Here is a 21,645-nt window from a genome sequence, read left to right on the forward strand (position 1 = left end):
CCGGAGCCGGGGAGCCGCAGCCCGGCGACGTCAAAGCTGCGTGGCTCGCTGCTGCGCGCCTTCCTCCGCCTCCTCCTCCTCCTCCTCCTCCTCCTTCTCCTCCTCCTCCTTCTCCGCCGCCGACCGCCGCCGCCTCCCGGGTCCCCGCCGCTCCGCCGCCGCCGCCACCACCGGGCGCGCAGGGCGGCGCTCCGCTCGGAGCCGGGCTGCGCGGGGCGGTGCGGGGCGGTGCGGAGCGGGGCTGAGTGGGGCCGAGCGCCCCCGCGCTCCTGGAGCTCCCCGCGGGGCCCCGCTGCGCCGTGCGGACAGTGCGGGGCGCCCTGAGCACGCCCTGCCTGCGCGCCCCGCGCCGGGATGCTCCGAGGAAGGATGGCACGGCTGCGGTACCGAGCAGCCCCCGCCGGCCACGGGCTGGGCACCCCCAGGTTGGGCACCCCCCGGTTTGTCACCCCCCGCTTGGGCACCCCCCGCTTGGGCATCCCCCGCTTGGGCACCCCCGGGCATCCTCCCAGCCCCACTCCGCCCCGCACCACCTTTTGGGGACCCGGCAGCAGCAGCGCTGCACTCCCCAGCTCCGTGCGTCCTCGAGGCGCACAGGGGGCAGTCACCAGCCCGGGGGTGCCAGGGTCTGGTGTGCACGGAGGTAACACAGGGAGGGGGTGTAAAGGGGGTAAAGGTCCAGGGGGAGGCTGAGCACACCCAGCTGCTGCCCACTGCAGGGTTTCCATCTCATTGTGCCTCCCTCCAGTTCTGGTGTCTGGCCTCCATCAAGTCCCTGAGATATCCCACTGGTCCCAGCACCGTTTCCAGCTGCCTGAACATGTCTGTACGTTTTAGGGTCCCATGGGACCGGTGCTGGTGAAGGTCTCTCTTTGCCTCCATTTACCAGAGCAAACCAAAGCCTTGTTGGCAAGTGGCTGTCTCTGTCCTCTCTCCTTCTGGCATGGTCCCTACAAAGATCGCACCAAGACCATGAGAACCCAAGGCAATCCAGTCTTAACCTGGGCAAGGAGGTTCAGCATCTGCCCCGTCACACTGACATACCCATGAGCTGCAAAACAGGGCTCAGCCTGCAGTCCTGAAGCGCAGTGATCTGGCCATGTCCAGTTACATTTACATGTAGTTTCCTCCGCTGCCTGCATCAGTTAAGGGTTGATGCTCAAGGCCCAACTAAGTAACGTGCTCTGGAAGAAGCAATTGCGCTGTTGGGGTTTCTTGTTACCCCACTGGCATGAGGAAGGACGGTGTTAACAATGCTCTTCCAGCTTGTCTGGGGCTCTCCTGGCTGCCGGTGACAGGGGCAGAGCTCCTTGGCGCTGCCCTTCTGAGATGACCTAGTGCCTTGCTCTCTGGAGCATCCATCCCTGAAGGGCTCACAGCAGTCCAACCCATCATTTAGAAATATGTTGCGGGATACAAGGGGCCAGATTTCAGTTCCATGCCAGATTTCAGTTCTGGCAGGGGCTGTTCCCTCTTCTCACCCAGTAAGAAGGCAGAAGGTGGAAGGTGGGAAGGGCGCAGCCCTTCTTCATGCACTGGCTGAAGGCTGGGGTGGCTTGCAAAGATCCAACCTGGTGTGTAGCTACGCACTGAAATCCGTGTGGTTGCTTTGCTGGTAAGGCAGGCAGACAGCGACACTGGCAAATGCAGGGGGAGCCTCCAGCCTCACCCACACCTCAGGCCAGGGTGTTTGGGTGCAGACCCATCCCAGGTGGGCATCAGCACAGGTTGCTCTATGCAGGACACCAAGCCAGTATGGCTTTGTTGCTCCGAAGATGCACTGGAGCAAACAGCAAACCATCACCAAGCAGTTTTGTACTTGGCTGTAGAACATGGCAGCAACACAGTGCGGGTTTCCTCCTGCTTCACCTTCTCCCAGACTTCCAGGTGTAGAGGATCCACTCACCTGGAGGAGGTGAAGGACTTGGAATTTGTGGAAATAACTCAGAGGCTGAAATTAAACCGGCGCTTAAATCTCTAGGTTAAGTGCCTAAATGATATGAATACTGTCGTCTGACAGGGCTTTTTTAGAAGTATCTTGTTCTTAATGATACAACTAGTGCAAAGATCTGCTTGAAGGTGGCGAGCTGCACACCTAGACCTGGCCATCATGCTAGATAGAAGCTTGCTTGTTGAAGGAAAAAGGAGGAATTAAAATAATTCGACCAGTCAGAGCTGCCTGACAGCTGGTTTTCTGAGTGTCCAGCTTCTCCAGCTTTCACGGATCACCAAAAAGGCTCATGAGCTCATCTGTCACCTCTAACCCCAAAGCAAGGTTCTGTTTGAGTGCTGTCCCCTGCTCCCTGACTGCTCCCAAAGCCACGAGGACCGCTCAGCGAGGCAAAAGGGCAGCTGGAGGCCTACAAGGAGACTTCATGCTGGATCGGGCCACAAGTCCAGGGGTTGGGGCTAGAGGAGCAGCACATCCAGGCCAAGCCTCATGCGTGCCCCTAGACCCTTGCTTGGGGTCCCCTGAGGAAACCAGGAGCTTCATCCCCCCCCTGCAGAGCCCCTCGGTGTGCACCCAGGGCTCTGCTGACCTAAGCAGAGCATGGTCCATCGCTGCCTTGCTGGCAATGCTGCTGTGCTGGCTGATGCAAAACATCCCCACGTCAATAAAGCTGACTGCGCTCTTCGCGCCCCCGAAACGGGGAACCATCAGCTCAGCTCCCCGCAGCGAGCTGATTCGCGTTTCTCAATATCGAGGCGGTGCGTGGTTATACGCAGCACCAAGTGCCTGCTGCAGGCCCCTCTGCTGTTGCAGGAGGAAGCGAGGTAAATAAAATAAAATGAAATAAATCAAACTGAATTAGGCTAACTGCTCGAATAACAAAAGTTCTGGGAATTTAATGCTTCCGCCACTTCAGTGGCCATTTATTTCAGAAGCAAGAAGTGTTTCAGCTCTTTTCTCAGCACCTTTTTCACTTAATCCAACACCAAACAAAAGCAAATTATTTTCTCTCTCTCATTGTTGGGAGCAAGTCTACAAATAATTGAGATTTGACTAAAGAAGACCATTAAGTAGCATTAAGATTCTGAGTAATTTGGTGGTGTCAGTGAATTGTGCGTGTTATTGGAGCCCCTCCTCATGAGCCACTCTGCCTGGAGATTTCCAACAACTGACAAAAACACGGCAAAATGAACTGATTTAACTCAGTCTCATAATTCTGCTGAATTTGGGGACTGCCCATAGCATGGAAGGCATGTTCAGAGCACAAACAGATTATACGTAACTATCAAATCATCCTAGGACAGAGAGCCCAGAAAGGGGCAGGAAAGCATTTGTCAGGTCCCTGCCACAGGCACGGCGGTGCTGTCAGAGCCCTGGTGCAGCAGGAATTGCGCTGTGGCATGGCACTGCCCACCCCTCCTGTCGGCATCACTCTGCTGTTTGCTTCCCAGGGAACAGCCCGTGCACACAGAAGGTCTGGGGCAAGCATCCACAGTGCCCAGCAAGGGGCCTTGTGGAGCAGGGGAGCACTGCCCTTACCCACCCACAGCCTCGAGCGTGAGGCCAAATGGTTTGGGATGGGTTCAACCAGCATGAGCTGGAAATGCACATGGGGAATCAGTGCCATCCTCACCTTTACACCAACACAGACATTGGAGCCTTTATCTCTGTGAAAATGTTGGTCTCCCATAGCCAGGAAAGAGTCGGCTGTCAGCTTTGCCTGTGCATTGCACTATCTGGTACTTTTGTTAAAGTTCCAGCTGCTGCGGTTGCAGAGTGCTGAGAGCTCCTTCACTTTCACAGGATTTTTACATCTCTCCCAGATGCACGCACTAAATCTCCCCACCATTCCTGCAGAGGAACAAGAAAGGAGCACCAACACCAAATGCTCATCCTTCGGGCAGTGCCAACTCTATTCTGAGCCCATGGGTTTGGCTGCTACATCCACGAGGCTTTCCCTCGTGTTCGGGTCGGACGCTAGAAGTGAACCAGCCCCCTGAGGCCAGTTCAAAGCAGTAGCCCCACATCCTCCGGAGGTTTCTGCTTGTGCCTGTTCACACTCTCTTGATAAGCTGGAGTTTGTTCTGAAAATTGAAACAGGCTCATTTAACAATGTTTAGGGCCAAACCTCCAAGGGATGGAGTTATTAGATAAATAACTAAGTGTGACGGACCCTTTAGACACACCTGTTATCTTCACTGGTGCAGTTTAAGTCTCAGAACTATTATAAATTATAGCAAACTACCTAATTTCAGGCTAGGTCTGCTCCTCAGGACTGGTGTGAATTGAGAAGAATCCTCCAGGCATCGAAGAATTTACATGGCTGAAACGATTTGAGCCTCTGGTGGGAGATGGTCCAAGGTCAAATTAAATGTTATTGTGTGCCTCGGGCTTTCTCTCCCTGGTGGGTTTCTCATTTGTTCAGTTCAAATGCTGTCACTTCTGGTGCCCACACTCCCCAGGATAATGCCACTTCATGGTCTGGGTACTGCTTCATGGCTGAAATTTGTTTTCTGGGTTATTGCTCTGGGTCCTGAAGGATGGCTGCAGAAATGCCCCTGTGGTCAGTGCCGTGCATCCCTCTTGTCCTCCAGCCTTACACAGAGGGAGCCCTGCTATTAACCACTCCCCTGCAAAATCTAGATTAAGGTCCATCTTCCCTGGGGCCATAGTACAGCCCAGACAACCCAAGCAAAATACTGCTTCCCACTGACTTTCAGTAAAAGCTTTAATCCCATAAAAAAAGTAGAAAGAAGCAAACTGATCTCCTTAAGTGCTTCAGTGGTGTTTGGTTTCTTGGGAGGGAGCTTCCTGAGACCTTCACCATGCCAGACTTTGTCCAGGAGTAGAGAAGCAGTGATGCGTGGGTATGTACTTGTCTGTCTCGGGGTCTGGAGACATCTCGGTACACACCTGGGCAGTTTTTTACCAACCTAAGGGGGGGATGTCTTGTCAGCGTGGTTTCAGGTTTACCCTCCTGGGACAAAGAGTTGAGATCGAGGTGATGCCCCTCTGGTTTTTCATTCCTTCTGTAATGCATCACTCGTTCTGTTTTAGTCTCCAAAATAAAGACACTGAGACTGTAAATGAAAGCCATTAATACTTGCCATAGGAGTAGGGTTTTGCCGTGTTCTTCAAACTTTGGTGCACCCTTGAAGCTTTCATGTGCATCAAGCTGTAGTGGTGTACAGATGTGCTAGTACCATCTACACCACACATGAGCCTCCCTGGGCTCAGTGAGCCACAGGACACTTGAAAACAACAAGAACAGCAATTCTATGCAATTAAATTGTGTTGGTTTATTTTTTGTGTGTGCTTGTTCCCTGGATAACTCAGCTTGCTGTATGCCCATGAGGTCTTCATCATCCTTGCGGAGAGAGGAAGGTCTCCAAGGCTCCAAGGACCAGCAGTTGTTGGGCCCAGAGGTGGCAGCATGATGGTGACATGGAGGATGCTCCAGTTAGATTAGTTAGTCTGTATCTCAAGGTGGGTAGAGGTGGCCTAAACGAAGGAATTTCTACATATCTGTGATCCACTACAAGTGAGTGACAGGCTGGTAGCCAGAGCCACAGCCCCTTTTCCTTGTGGAGGAGCAGGGCTGTGCTGTGCAGCAAGTACCAGACATACCATGGAAAAATGTCCCCTCGGGGTCCCTGAGCTGTGAGTGGCTGAAACAAGCCCTGCTCAGGTCCACTGGTTTTCCTTCAGACGCCTGCAGGGCCTGTGTCAATCTGGTAGAGAACCATACGCCCGGCTGTGAGATGCTCTACGGCTGGCTGCCTTGCAGCCCTTTTCCAGCCTCTCCACCCGCTGGCAGGGAGGAGCAGCCACACGGATGCTCACTGTCCCCAGAGCAGGGAACATTTAGTTCATCCATAACTCAGCTGCAGGACATCCTCCCATCAAGGTCCCCGTCGCCCTGGGTCAGGAGGACAGGAAGATGCCCTCGTAGATTCTCGTAAACCCAGCGCTCCTACACCAACACACCAAGTCCCTCAGGATGGGCCAGCCAAATTAACTTTCACCCGCTGTGGGCAGACACATCCCACTGCCTGCTTTTGTCCTCCTCCAACAGCAACGCTGTTGCACCAGCAAGACGTGTGTGTTCTTGTTTGTGCCCAAGCGTGCACGCAGTTTTGGCTGCAAGAAGCGGCACTATTGTATCAAATAATCAAAATAATATTCTGCCCTGCTGCGCTAACACTGACTGGCATGTGAACAGCGATTCCCCGGAGTGGAAGGGAAGGATGGCATGAAAGAAGTGGGTCACGTTTAATTAACCAGTGACAAACAGGGCTGCTCAATGTATTGGCTACATTGCGACCACAAGCATCAAATTATAGGCAATGGAAGAAGTTGGACATCCTGTCAATAAGAAACAAAATGCTAAAAATGCAGTCCTTACGTTAGCCTGGCTATTTTACAAACAGCCAGTGCGCAAAGATAACTCCAATAAGGCTGACATTCAAAAAATAATGAGTGTCTTGTGCCTTATCAGCAGGAAAAAAAGTGAATTCTTGTTAAGTTAAAGGGAAATATTAATGCACAACACTCCTGCTGGTGAAGTTGCCCCTGTTGCACTATGGAAATGAATCCTGGGAATTATTTAAAGTAACACAATCAGACTGAGTTTATTTCCCTGAATAAAATAAAATCCCATCGGAGTGTCTCTATTCTTCTTCGTAATGCAGGGGGAAACAATTAAGTTTCAGTAGCTCCTCACTACAGCCGCTACATATTAAAGACAGGATGGATCTTATTAGCAGGAGAGGTTTGCATGAGCTCAGGATGTCTTTGAGTGCACTCTGCTGGCCATGGGCCGAGGGAGGAAGCATTGTGGGCTCTGGCTTCGCGTTCTCACCCCAAATCCTTGCAGGACAGCACTTCCCTTTCCAGTGAAACCCACTGCAGTTTATAATCAGCTGTGGTTGAGGATCAAAAATAGTGCACTTTTTATTTTAGGTTATTCTGGGGGCTGTTAGGGGTTCTGAGCCCCCGGGCCCATCCCTGGGACACAGACAAATTTCCTCCGTGCATGATGCTCATGGAGTGCATGGGGCAAAACCCCCTGGGGAGGTGCTAAGGGATGGGCTCTGTGGCTCCCACACTTCCCAGGAACCACGGCATGAGCAAATTAATTTTTCACTGGGCTATTAGGCTGCGAGCATCGCCGCCAATTCATGACCACGGACAGGGAGCTTAGAGGTGTCTGGTGGAATTGTTAATAACATTTCCGCAGGATGAGCACTGCGTGACTGTGTCAGATTTTGGAAGATTTTTGAGCAAGGGGACCAGCTGGCCAGCTGGTGCAAGTCAGCGTGTTATCACTTAGCAGAGCAGCTGCCCCATGGCCTGATACTGCTAACAAGAGGGCGGTTAGGTGTGCATGGCTGAGGCTGCTGCATCAACATGGGCAAAGCCATGTGGCCTTTGCTTCTTCATGCTTTCCTTCTGGAGGATGTGGAGTTGCTTGTGGTGGAGAGGTGGGTTATGGCTCAAGGACAAATACCCAGTCTGAGCACCAACCATGGCAGCTCCTCCACCACGCCGCTGACCCCGCACGCTCCCCAGGCAGGGCCGTGATGCTCTGCCAAGAAGCTTGCAGCTGGCTCCACTCTCAGCTGGACCTAAACAAGCCTGTTGAAGTTTCTAACGCCAAATAGAGCATTCTTAAAAGGGGGGAAAATGGTAATTTTCAGAAGTGTGGTCACCCAACTCGGTATCATCCTCTTTAAAATGATAGCTCCCATCAGGCAGCAGCGCAGCAGTGTAATAACAGGAGATACTTCACACATCTCGGGCCCAGTAATTGCTATTCATGCAAAAGAACAGCAATCAAACCAAGACCTCCTCTTAAAGGGTTATATTGATTTTTTTTTTAAAGCACTCCTGCTGTAGACCTCACTTTTTGTGTCCCTGATTACCTGCCCCTCCTCGAACCTCTAACTTCTTGTGATTTTTCATGTTGTTTGGTTTGTTCTGTTTTTGACTCAGACTGAACACCAGTGCCTGCCTTGATTAGCTTGAAGAAGCCCCAGAGAAACAGGCTTTCAACAACTGTGCAATGTGCTTTGTTGCCTCAGAAATCTTCTGGTAGCAAACATGGCTTCGTCTCCCGAGAAAGCCTGGTTGGAAATGCTTTGATTCTAAGCTAAGATTCATGGCTGGCAAGGGCACACAAGGCTAGAAATTTGCATGACAAGCTTGAAAGGAGAAAAAAGCCTAGGATATGCAATGACTTTAAATGACTTTATTTCCCAGCCATATGTTGATGCCAACTGAGGATGGCAGAGCAACTGAGATGGAGAGCAAGAGGCCGTGCTCACTTCTGAGCAGGAGCTCATCCTGGACTGGTGCTCCCGTGTGCTCAAGGCTGTATAAATGCAGGGAAAAGAGGAGTTCTCGTTTTGGAGCACATCATGTGAGAAACTGCCCTTCTGGGGAGTGACTCTCACTGACAGACTGACAGTCTCGTCTTCACAGTTGATATTTTGCCTAAGTCTGCAGGTTCCCTAGCTGCCACATGGACTTTCACTGGCCATCAAGTGATGGATTCAGGGTTCAACATCTTCATCTTATTTATTCATCTAACTTAGGTCTTGTACACAGTGCATTAAAAAGCTCATGGAGGCACACAGATGTAGCCTAGTCCACTTTCATGCTAGCCATTGCTGGGGCAGAGTCTGAGCACCCACCACACCTGACAGCTATGGCTTCATCAGCAAGTGCTCTAAAGGTCATTTTGCTACAGGAAAGGTCAGATCAGCATGGCCACAAGCAGACCCAGGGCTTTGGGGAGCCCCATGATCCATGATTTGCTGGATCCCTTCCTGCCATGGGACAAGTCCAAGGAGCACCTTCTTCACTTCCCTTTGGAGACCTTGACCCTCACCTTGCCAGATGAGGACAATGAGCTTTGGTGGTGTGGCACACTGCTGCTGAGCATCCAAAACTCTTTGCCATGGCCTCAGGAAGTCCTTGTGGAGGACCGCACAGTCCATGCTCTTCTCCGGAAAGCAGTTTTAAGCAATGTTTCAGATTTTTCCAAAATGTTGTGGTGATAACAGTCCATTCCCTTGGATGCCCATTCAGATGGTTCCAGAGTACCAAAGGGAGCTGGACTTTGCTGGAGATATGTGACAAATGTACAGCTACCGTGTACCATTTTAAGACCTTTAAAACACTTAGTGTAAATGGTAGGGGAATGTGCAGTGTCTGGATTAGCAGGGTTTGTGTGAAGATTAACAGACAATGGTCTGTGCCAACCTGGTGAAATGGGAGAGACTTACCCAGCTGCCCCAAGCCCTTGGGGCTGAGCTTCTTGGAAATATCTACTTGGGCTATGCTACGCCTCCTAAAGTGCAACAAGTGCAGCTGTTGCACTTCGGTGGCCAGTGGGCTTATGAAAGCCCAACATACCTGCGCCTAGAGGCGTTTTCCTGTATGAACGGGAAATGCTACAGGGTGGTGCACGGCTCCTGGACTGGCTCTTGTCAGACAGAAACTTATGTCAACCACTGCAAAACTCTTCTACATTGAGATTCTAATTATTTTTTCCTGATTCAGGACAAAGAAAGGAATTTGAGACTAAAATAGAGTGGAATTTGGGACCAGATGCTTTTAGAGGCTCAGCCTGGGTGAAATCAATAGAAATGGCTCCTTGCTTTTTAAAAGGGTTGTAATTGCCTAATATGCAATCAGTTTCTGAAAAAAAAAAAAATATTTCCTTTAATTTATATCCAGTTTATTAGGTACTTCACACACCTGTCTAATAATTTTTAAGAATAAAAGGCTTTTCACCTCAATAATAGCTTATGGCAATGAGTTTTGCAGGTGAATTCCAGACAAAAATTACTCCTTTTTCATCTGTTCTCAGAAAATATGCTTTTCTCTTCCTATTTCAGTTGAGTCAGACTTTTCTTCCCCTTCCATTATTTTCTATGCTCTCTTTTGCATCATTGCCAACTAGCTAGCAAGGTGGGCTGAAAACTGGAAGTGATCTGGGCTGAGCCACAAACCCACTTTACTTCAGGTCAAGTGGAAGTAATGTGAAGTTACTCCCATTTGGAGGGGCTCCATCCTTTTCTCTGACTTATTTTACTGCTTCTCCAGTGGGGAGAGCAAAAAGCCAGCAATAGGAGTAGGGAGCCATCCCCTGTAGAAACTCTAGTGCCTGCTGTTTGTCTTCTGCTTGAGTCAAATTTATTGTCTGCTTTGTTGAAAAGTCATGGCTGAAAAAAAAAGTTGTACAGTTCTTAATATGATGGAAAAATTAAATAAAATTTCAGGCATATCAAAATCACTAGCTTATTTAATTTATGTCTACAAGCATGTTTTCCCTGTGTCTTAAATCATTGCTGTGGGGTTCCCAGGGTTGTTCTGCCTTCTGCCTGGTCCTTGGGTATGCAGGAGCAGGACCAAAGTGGGAAGATGAAGGTGAAGAAAAAAAGACAATGACAGCAGCCTGGAAAAGGAAGGCCAAGGGTTCAGGTTGCCTTTGGCAAGGTGAAAGCAGTGCAAAGACCAGTTACTCTCATCCTTGGAGAAACCTTAGTGTCAGATCTGTGCCAGCACCACTTAATAGATATCTGCTTTTACCCTCCAAAAAGAAGAGACATGAAGTCCCCAGGAAAGTTGGAGCATCCCAAACATTGTTTCGGTGTATGCTGAGGGCCTTTGGCAGATGGTCGCACTATCAGCATGAAGGTAGTTTGGGGCCATTCTGGCAACCACTGGTCTTTCTGTACAGGCAGCTTCATGGAAGTGGAAGGAAAAAGGCACAAATTGGTGGTAGAAGCATTGCAGGAGCAGGGGTAAGAAGTCTAATAGGGGACTTCAGCTATTCTTGTAAGAAATTGCCCAATAAATTAAAATATCAAATATTCATCCAGTAATCTGTTTGACATTCTATTCAAACTCATGCATTTTGAGGGGAATACATATTTGGCCATTTTATTAATAACATATCTATTATTTATATTTGACTGTTTAATTCATAAAACAGAAAAATAAAGAGTGTTTTTCGATTGAAGTGTACACGTGGGAGTAGAAAGAAAAAAGAAAGTCAACCATACAATAATTGTATGAGGATTACTGAAATTTTTAAAGATACACGCTGTGGATCAGATTTCTGTTGGGTCATCTCTCCATTCCTCAGGAGGTGGTTTTGACTATTTTCATTCTGAACTAGGAATTTCAAACCAGTTGCTGGGATGAAAGGGATAAATTTAGGATTTCAGCCAAGTTTCAGAGGAAAAGGGCTCATAGTTTGCTATCCTTATTTTTTATTCAACCTTTACTGTTATTTCAGAATATCTTGAATTCTGTCTCAGGCTTTACACATGCTAATGAGGCACGATCTGCATAGAGTGGTAGCATTTTTAATTGGTTTCCATGCTACAGGTAGGATACATACAGAACTCTGCAGTATGGGCTCCAACATATGTTGTTTCCTTATTCCTTTAGACTAGCACAGATTTTGAAAAGCTTATCAGTGGCAAAGTGTGGGGTTAGTTCAGGTACCTCTTTTAGCACCCCACCATGTGGGAAGACTCCTAACAAGAGGCACTTTAAAAGGTTGTAGTTTGACTCTCGCAGTAATGAATATGAATTTCTCCATTTCTCTCTTCTGGGTACAATGCAGGTCTCCACTGGGTGATAATGGTGACACCGTTGACACTGCACCATAACATCTACCACCAACACCGAAATATTGAATGACTATTGCATAGAGGCAATGGGAAGAAATTGTATGGGCTATGTGAGCTCTCTTGTGTTGCTGCTTATGGGGTCTTTCTTGATGAAGAAAAAAATGCGCCGAGGCTAGTTTTCTCTATGCAGTGAAATTTGGAATTGGTCTCAGTAGTCCAAATCTGATTAGTCAACACCATCTCACCATCAACATCTAGTAGGATGGAAAGACGGCTCCCACAGTTTCACCTTGGTGAGCAGAGCAAAGGGCAACTGCTGACATTCACATCGAAGTACAAACATTTGGAAGAAAAACAGTCAAACAAACAAAAACCACCAATGCCCAGAAAACTGCTCAAAACATGTTAGTGAAAATGTATATAAGGATAAAACTGTAAGAGGGGTATTGAAGGACAGAGTGACTTAGCCATAGGAATGTTTTGCCTCTTTTGTCTTTGATTGAAAGGATAATAAAGGATGTTCATAAAAGCTATTCTCAAGCTGGGGCTGATAAATAATTGTATTTGACTGCATTCTGCTCTTGTGAATTCCCAGTTGTGACTGAGAGTTGAGGTTGTGATTTTCTTTTTTGCTTTAATTATACAAATATGATAAGAGGTGCTTGTTCTCCTTTTTCCCAACAGGGAGAAGGAAGAAGCTCAGAACATTAAACAGTTTACAAAAAGGTGCACCTTTCATTGGCCTCAGGCAGCTACACGACTACATCCAAGATTAAAATACAGTAAGTGTTAGAAAACAGGCCAAGACTTTAATAAACCCAACCCAGCATTCGCTTTCCAGTCACAGCTCTAAAGCAATGCGAAGCACTCAGCCTTATATGTTGGTGTGAAACCAGAGGCTTCGTGGGGTTGTCTCAGTAATGGGGTGCAAACACAGGATTATGTGAGACAGGCATGGCTGGGCAGAGTCAGTGACCTGTGGAGCAGGCAAGTTACTGAGTCTGGGGATGTGTCACGGTGCAAAGCTGGAGCTGGGGGCATGTGGACATCAAGACTGCATGCTTAGGTGCTTGAAGTGCCTTCACCAGAGAAATCCTGCAGGGAGCTGGGCAGTGTTTGCACGGCTTGTCCCAGCAAGGGCATGCCTTAAGCATGAGGTGCTCTGCTCTGCTCTGCCCTACTGAGGACCGGGTACCTCTGTGCCTGCTCAGCACCTCTGTGCATGGGAGGCCTTTACGACAAGGACCAAAGGAGCTTAGGTGACACCAGGGCAGGGAAGCAAACAAGCAAAGGTGTCTGGATCACAGATTTAGACTTAGTTGTCCCCCTAATGTACATTTTTATTCTTCCTTAAAAAAAAAATAAAAAAAAATACATATTTGTCTTTAACTAGGTGAAGTGAAATTCATAGTGGTAAATTTTGGTGAACGCAATGCCATCATCTTAGGAAATTTTACTGAATATAATTTCAAATTACAGAAACAAGTAGCTTTCCTAATTACTGTGGACAGTATGTTCATAAACTGAGATGATATTTATCTTGCGATATGAATCATCTCTGTGGAATCTCTTTGGTTTAACCAGAGTTAATATTTAATAATTGGAATGAATCCCACAGTAGGGTGGTGAGTTTTGAGAAAGCTGCTGGACTTTCACAAGACCAGATGAGAGCCCTAATTCTGGAAGAGCAGTTGGGCACTTGTTTTCCCTCCCTCTTAGACCCATGTTTTTATCCTAATCTAAGTGTAATCAATTTGCTTAGGCCTTTTCTGTCCTAGATATACTACCAGCCCCTTCAATAGGGACAGCGTCATGGGGAGCTTCACCGCTGTGCCCGAGATGTCCTATATCCATTAAATGGCCCTGGAATGAGCTTGTCCAGCCTTTTAAAGGAGAGAAACTCATTTCAGGGCTGGTGATTGATGGTGAGTAGCCGCTGACCAGATGACTGATGTGCCAGTGTCCCTGTGCTCACAGCGGGCAGCCCCGAGCCAGCAGGTCTGGCAGGGCCTCTCCAGCACCGGTGAGGTTTGCAGATGCCAGAATGACTGAATGTGTGCAGGAAAAAACAAACTATTTAGTCACTGCAGTTCTTCAAGTTTTCTTACCTTTTCTTTATGGAAAAGGAACAGAGAGAAAATAACCCTTCCTATAGATGAGGGCAGATCTGCAGCACCGTGATATTTGGTGAAAGCAAAACAAACATCTCACTCCTTTGATGTTTTCAGTCATTTTTCCCTTGCAGGTAGCTGCAGTTACCTGCCTTGCCCTGAGGAGCAAGAACATCCTGTGGGTGCAGTGGTCCGAGGCCTTGCTGCTGGGTGTGCTTCCTTTTGATGGGCTCTGGATAGAAAGTCGATTGCTTTTTAAGGTCATTTATGCTTCTGAAGTAGGAAGGTCCTCAGTGGTAACAGCAGTCAACAGGCATGAGCTGCCCCTGTCTGAGGCTCCTTTTGGAGCCCTTGCCTGTCCTTCCTTCAGCTTGCACATCCGGTGAAGAAAATTATTTGAATGCCAACCAGAGAGCGGTTCTGTGCTAGGCTAAGGTCATTCATAAATATTCATTTATCCTCTTGATGTGCCATTTATGTATGTATCCCTATGAATATATATTCATATATTTGGGTCTAGAAAGCAGAGGTGAGTATATCAGTGCACGTATACAAACACAGGCGTATATACTCTAGACAGATATACACACAGAAATGCATACAGACAGTCATGAATACATGATTAAATTGTACTCTGCTGTCAATATTTATATCAGCTTCCAGTCCTTTCCTGAATCCTGTTAATTTTTCTAGTTTCTATAACATTCATTGGCCATTAATTAGACAGAATTATGTGTTAATTAATTAGAATTACGTGCTAACTTCTTGTATTTACATAGACTTTCCTACCTGTTCATTCCTCATCCTGCAGCCAAGGCAAGGAGAGGAGGGCTCCCACCGCCACCTTCTGCAGCCTGCTCATTAGTTTGCATAAGCTTATTATGCTCCTTGCTGTTGGTCTCCAGTGTAAGGGAAATGAACCTAATTGTGAAGAGGGGAGGTTTACAAAGTCTTCATTCTTCCTTGGTAACTCTTGCTGCACTCTCTAATTCCTCCTTTACATAGCATAATCAATACTGCATGCAGACGAATCGCATGCGGGAGCTGGCAAATTGTGTCTGCATTATTTTCTTTGTACAGGCTGTGTTTGGCCATGTTAATCAGAGCAGTGTGTTATGCTCTGTGGTAGCCCTGTTAGCAGTTCCACCACTGGCACAGCAGGTAGAGAGGCTGAGATCAGCCGGGTGGATGCAGAGGAGTCGAGTCCTGTACCTGTTCTGTGTTCCTCCAGCCACTGTCTGGCTGAGGCATGAGCTGCCCGGGCCATACAGCAGCCTCAGAGAAGCTGTGAGGACACCAGAGACTCTTCAGGAAACAGGAGGAGATGTCTGGAAAGGCACACTTTGCCTCAGAGATCAGAAAGTAGAGAAGAAAAATCAGAGTGGCCAACTGCCTGTTACAGCAAATTGTTTGATTGCACGCACAAAAAGGGCAAAGTAGAGTGAACATTAGGCATAATTGAGAAAAGGCCAAATGTTGAATGAATTTGCCTGTTTTCAGTTAGGAGAGGGATGTCCAGGAGACTGAACCCTCCATTTACATATTGGAAATGAAAATGGCTCAACAGAAATTGAAAAATGCAAACAGCAAAACAACCGCCAGCTGCTGCATGCGAGCATCCTCTACCTTCAGTACTGTAAAAAAAAAAAAAAAAAAAAAATCATCATTGATAGCAAGGCTCACCAAGAAACTGAGAGCTTTAGTGCCAGTGCTTTGGGTTTTTGGCATAGCACTACAAAAAATATTGGGGATGGGCGGTAAGTGGGGACAACTCCAGCCTTGGTGGTTTGAAATCTAAGTTCTCCTCAGTCCGCAAATAATTCCTGAAGAAAAGGCTAATTAAGGATGTGGAAGCAAAGGGTACACCACAGGATAAATTATATCGTGGTCTTATCACTAGTAGATTACAGCAGCAACATTTTGTATCTTTTTTTTTTTTTTTTTAATATATGAAAACAGTTTCTTAGATAAGGGAAATGCAAAATGCATCAGATCCGGGCTATCAGATATAAGTAAAGCATTTGACTTTGTTTCCCACAGGAAATTATTACTAAAGGTAGAGCTGCTGGTGATTAATACCTATATTACTAGCCAGCTAGGGAGCTGGCCAAAGGCAGAAATTCTCCCCTCAGAGGGCGGTGAGGTCCTGCCCAGGCTGCCCCAGGAGCTGTGGCTGCCCCATCCCTGGCAGTGCCCAAGGCCAGGCTGGATGGGGCTGGGGTCAGCCTGGGCTGGGGGCAGGGGGCCCTGCCCATGGCAGGGGGCTGGAACTGGGTGATTTTGAAGGTCCTTTCCAACCCAAACCATCCCTTTTTATTCTATGAAGCTCTCTGCATATTTCAAGCAGCTGTCTCTTGGGACAGAGAGGTGACGGCCAGACATCGTTGTGGACAAGTCCATGCCAGGTCCTGTTTATATGGTCATCAGTGACATCAGAGAAAGAATTAGATGTCAATAATATTTGCAAAATATTTGAGCATCTAGACCATGTGATTCTGCTGAGGATTTTGTCTCTTTATGGAGCTTCAGGGAGAAAAGCGTCTGCAGGGTAAGGCAACCTGCTGCAGGTCCAGTGACCAGGGAAGTGCTAGGGTAAGTAGTACAAATACCTCCCAAAGCACATAAAGCACAAGGATGCTGCCTAGGTAAGAGCTGTTGTTAGTAGTGAAGAGGACCAGATTGTTGTAAAGGAAGGAGGTGACTTGAAAAGCAAGACATTTAGCACAGGTCACTGTGGCAAGGGCAGCTTTCACTAGCCCAACATGAGACAGATAACAAGAGCTTTGTAATGGTCCTAATGATTTTGCATTTCTTACTAACGAGCTGAAAGAGCCATCATATTGCCCACTTCCCCGGGTGTATCCAGCTGTCTGTGAAGTTCTTCAAAGTCCCCCTGCATGCAAAACTGGTAGCCAAAAGGACTGCATGTTTAACACCCCGCTCAGTGCAAGTGTTTCTCTTCACTCTTCTAGTTAGGCCTTGGAAATAATGAAGCACTTCTTTATTAGATTAACTTTCTGTTTTTACAACACATGAGAAGTACCTTTATTACAATTTTACAGCCGGTGACATTTGCCCAGATATTAAATTAAAGGAATTAGAGAGTAATTTAGAGTGGAAGGGACCCCCAGAGGTCGCCTGGCCCAACCTCCTGATCCAGGCAGGCCAGACACAAAGTTAGAAAGGTATCTCAGGGTCTGGGCCAGGCGAGTATCCCTTCTTACACAGCTATCATATTTTTTCCTTTGACAAGAGTCAGAGCTCATTCCCTCAGGTGTTTTCCAAGGAAGTGAAGCCTCATGCCCAGATAATGGGCTAAAATCACCTGTGTCCCCAGGTGACGTGATACTGCCCAAGCTCACGGTGTCTGGGCACGTGGGGACGATGCCCACCAGGGCTGTCCGGTGCATTTTGCCGTAGGGAAGTCAGACAAACCATGCTCTGCTGCTGTGTTTGATGCCTGGTCAGTCAGAGATTTCTGCAGAAGTATGGATTACAGAAATTAAAGCTCAGTTGTGAAGGTACCGGTGCTCCAGAGCAGTAACATGAAAACTGAATGTTGTGTGCATTGGAAATGCCACCGTGACACTTGTTCATAAAAGCTGCAGTGCAGGGGCAGGCTTTTGGTGTAGTAGTCACCCCAGGGCAGAGAACTACTTTTGGCTGTGCTCATCATGAGTCCATGGAAGCAGAAAAGGGACACATTTGTACAGTGCCCCCACACCACAGCTCCCCTGAACTTGCTTTGCTCCTCACTCCTGACAGAGGCTCCTCTGTGACCTGAGCATGTCCCGCTTCTTCTGCCTCACTTCTCTCAGCAAAATGGGGATAATATTTCTTCCCCTACCAGGGTAAAAGCACAAAGCACATTAACGGTGATGAATTCGTTAATGATAGCTCTCAGGTAACTATGGCGATGGAGGCCATGGAAGTACCTAAATAAATTAGAGGGGCTGTGCCAGAACACGGCCCTTCTCCTACCATTTGTAACAGCATTCGGGCATATTGCGCTCCTCCACGACTGATGAATTGTGCTCTGCAACGTTAAATCTACTGCAGAATACAAGGAGGTTAAATAATAAAAGCGATCATTATGCTGAAATTATATACATGTCAAAGCCACCAAATTCTTGAGCTGTTAGCACCTGAAGGCAACAAGGGCTGTGCCGAGAAGCTCGCTTGCTCCCAGGGCCTGCAGAATCAGGCTTACCTGGGTGAAAGCTTCCTGGCTGACCATGCACGATGAAAACAAGGCTCTTGTGGTTGAACAAGTGAGAGCTTCACTTTTGTCTGTGCTCTCCCCAGCAGCCTGCAGAGGCTTGGAGCCTGTGCACTGCTGCTTGCCCAGGGGCTTAGGTCTGGGGAGCTCCTCGCATCTATACGTTCCTCATTGGGAAGGGCAAGGAGCAGCCATGCAACCCTGAGTAATAAGCTGTTACAAACTGTGTGGTTCAACAACACCGACTTGCATAAATACCTGGAATTGTGGATAGGGGCTATTTAAATCATTTGCAGTGGCCTAAACCTGCCACCGATTTCAGGTCTGTTTTCCTCTTCATTTCGGTGGCGCTGATGCTGCTGCCAAAATGCGATGATTTAGGAACCTGGTTGAAATATTGGCTCACATTTCTTCCTCGGTTGCCTTGAATGCTTTCAGCATGCTATTCCTCAGCGAGTCTTGTCAGAAGGATGTCTTTCACTGTATTATATCTCTCTGCAAATGAATGCAGCAACAGATTGTTAGTGCCATTCAGAAACCTTCCCTCGCTGTGGTTATGGATGAGAAAACTCAGGCACCTTCCAGAAATGAAGCTCCTTTGAAATCTAAAATAATTTTCTGGTCTACTGATACCCTTTAGTATAAAGATGGAGTAGAGTGGTGAGTGGGTCTGTTTTTGTTAAACAATCCCCTAAAGGGGGGAAGGCTAAAGAGCTTTAATACTTGCCACCCCAGAGCTGCCCTAATGCAGTTATTATTGTATATCTTGAATATTTACACCTGTACTGCTTGAGAGCAGCAGAAACCAACAGCCTTGTTCAGCACAAAATGGCTCAGCTCCTGTAGAGTAATCACTTGAAAAGAAGCTGTGTGACACAACACGGGAGGCTATACGTCATCCCCCGGGGCTGGTGATGTTCCTGGCTGGTGCAGCAAATATTTCCCAAATGACATGACGAAGCTGTCACTTGAGAGTCTATTAAGGTGGGTATCGCTGAGCTGCTCAGGTCCGTGACCCCACAAAAGGAGGTATCCAGGAGCATCCCAAGCAGCTCCCTGTGGTATAAACAGGAGACATGTCCAAGCACTGTGCGAGCTGGGTGCTACCTTGCATGGCCCAAGGAAATGAAAAACACATAGCAAAGGGCAATTCTGGCTTCATTAATTAAAGGCTTGCCATGGACGACGTACTCAGCTAATGAAGAGAGACACTTGATAGGCACTGGGTGAATTAATATCCAAATGACATTATTGCTGAAGCAAGGCAAGCTTCAGAGGGAGCGGCTGGCAATGGAAATGCAAAGCAGCAGCTCATGAAAGCATCTCAAAATAAACTTGATTCATTTAGACCTGTACTTGTTACAGGGAAACCAGTCCCAGTCTGCTCCGAGTGCTGTGTGCTGGGGGATGCCGGAGCAGTTCGATGCTCAGGGATCTGGTGGGTGGGAGCAGTTCCTCACTGCCAGGGGCTTCTTGGGGGAATTTCCTTGAAATTAACATGATTTAAATGCAGACTGGGATTTACCTTTTTCGGGAGATGCTCTGCTTGGAAGGGAACTAGTTTATTAGCTTTATTCAGGATGGTTTTGCAGCTGTTAAAGGCAAACATACGGTTTAATCACTGGAGCCATCAGCCCATGCTCCTGCAGGACCCCTGGCTCCCTGAGCTACACAACAAAGCACGGGCTTTTCCAGCTTTTAAACTCACAGCAGCAGCTAACAACAAGTGATCAACCACCCAGGAGGTTTGCAGACATAAAGACAACCTCAGCCACCACTGCATGACTCTGTCCTGCCAAGGAGCATCCTTACCCAGTGTGCCCTAAACAATCATCCCCATGCTGAATTGCCCTGAAAATCATTGCAGTGTTTCAGTTCAGAGCCTGAAGGGAAGGGACGGGGTTGGGGAGTGTGCAGAACTTCTGTGGGTACACCCATGCCAAACTAAACCACTGCCTATGCAGCCGGGATGGTGCCAGGGAGCGACTTAATCCATTGCTGCAGGACTGAGCCCAGCCCTGGCAGCTGGCTACAGGTGCCTGGATGCAGAGGATTTGATTCATCTCCCACTTCTGCCAGGGTGACTGGGGAGCGTTTCCTATATTTCAGAGGGGAAGCAGGCATGTAACGTGGTGGTGTGTCAGCAGGCAAGGCTGAAGCCATTTGCTCTGTCAGTTTTAAGAATTCAGCAAAACCCTCTCTGACCTGAAATTTGATAAATAGGGATGTTGGTGAAGCGTTTGGAAAGGGCAGTGGTTAAAAATACCTGGCCTTTAAAAGGAGTCAAACCCAGCTGAAGAAAACCAAGGGCATGATTAGCAAGAATAAATGTCCGTGCTGTATTAATGCTAATGCTGCATTAAGCATGCCCCCAAGGATGGCATCTTGGTGCTGCCTGCTGCTCCTCACACGGGTCCCTCGGTGTGTCCTGGGAGGGGTTCAGCTCTGAAACAGGTCCCTATCCTTGGCATTTGTGCTCACAAGCAGGTGGCAGGACCTGGGAGAACATGCCAAGGGGTCCTGCCCTACCTGAGGCTGCTGGGTGCAGGATGGAGATGGAGATGATGGCACCTTTATTTGTAAATATAAATGACTCCAGCAACAGGAAGGTCCATCACAGGATGCAACTCTTCTTGAACTCTGCACCAGGTCTGCTCCTCTTTCATGCTCCTGCTTCTTTTTTCTCCTCTTTTCCCAAGCTGCCTGCTTATTAATCACCAAAGAAATGACTTCCTTTTGGTTGTGACTACAGAAATTTTCAATTAGCCAATGTGATTGGCTGCATGTAAGAAAATTAATGTAACATATGCTAAGTGTATGCATGACCTATTTAAAGTGATGGATAATCTTTCCTGGTAAAACTCTTTTAATGGTATGTGCCTGCTACACATCAGTGAGTGTAAAATTTTGATTCTAAGTAACATTACAGTTTGTTCAATGGCACGGAGAAGCAAGGCAAAAATAGGAGCCAGGTTCTTACATTATGCAAATCAATACTAGTTATTTTTAATTAAGAAAATGTAGAAATAACCTGAAGATACCATGGTTTGAAGGACAAAGTATCTCAAATCTTGAGTGCAGCCAGCTGGGCAAGGCTTCTAGGAAATGTGCCAGTACAGTGACATCTAACGAGAAGCTGAACTTTTCAGCAGAGATATTGCCCTGCTCTTGGATATCGTTAAACTGCTGAAACTCATGTGTTTTGTTGTTGTTGTTGTTGTTTGGTTTTGCGTGTGTTTTATTTCCCCAAAATTCAAGCCCCTTAGATGCACTGCAGGCTATTACAGTGAATAAAATGTTATTAAAAAGAATTAAATATTTATTGCATTGTGTAAAACCTCCTCCCTGTTGTTGAAAATTGCTGAAAATATGCCGTTTGGGGGATCAGAGAAGTCACTGCTTGTAAACCTCCAGCTGGAGCCGTTCTGGCTTATGAGATGGGTCATGAAAAGAGCCAAGCTCTGGCCTCCCTCTTCTGTCAGAGGCCCCTGCCCCAAACATCGCCTCAAGCCTGTAACTTCTGTGGATGTCAGAGCTCCCACAATCATTTCCAACCTTGATTCAACACCTTCAAGTGGTGTCAGAGATGCTGTCAGATTAAATACATTGTTTGAGTGGCTAACTACCTTCTTGTTAAAAACTTCACCTCATTTCAAGTCTGAATTTTCCCGGGTCCAGGTGCTAAATATTATCCTTCATGATTCCTTTTCCTTT

This window comes from Aythya fuligula, chromosome 5 (genome assembly GCF_009819795.1).
Source record: "Aythya fuligula isolate bAytFul2 chromosome 5, bAytFul2.pri, whole genome shotgun sequence".
In the NCBI taxonomy this organism is placed as follows: Eukaryota; Metazoa; Chordata; class Aves; order Anseriformes; family Anatidae; genus Aythya; species Aythya fuligula.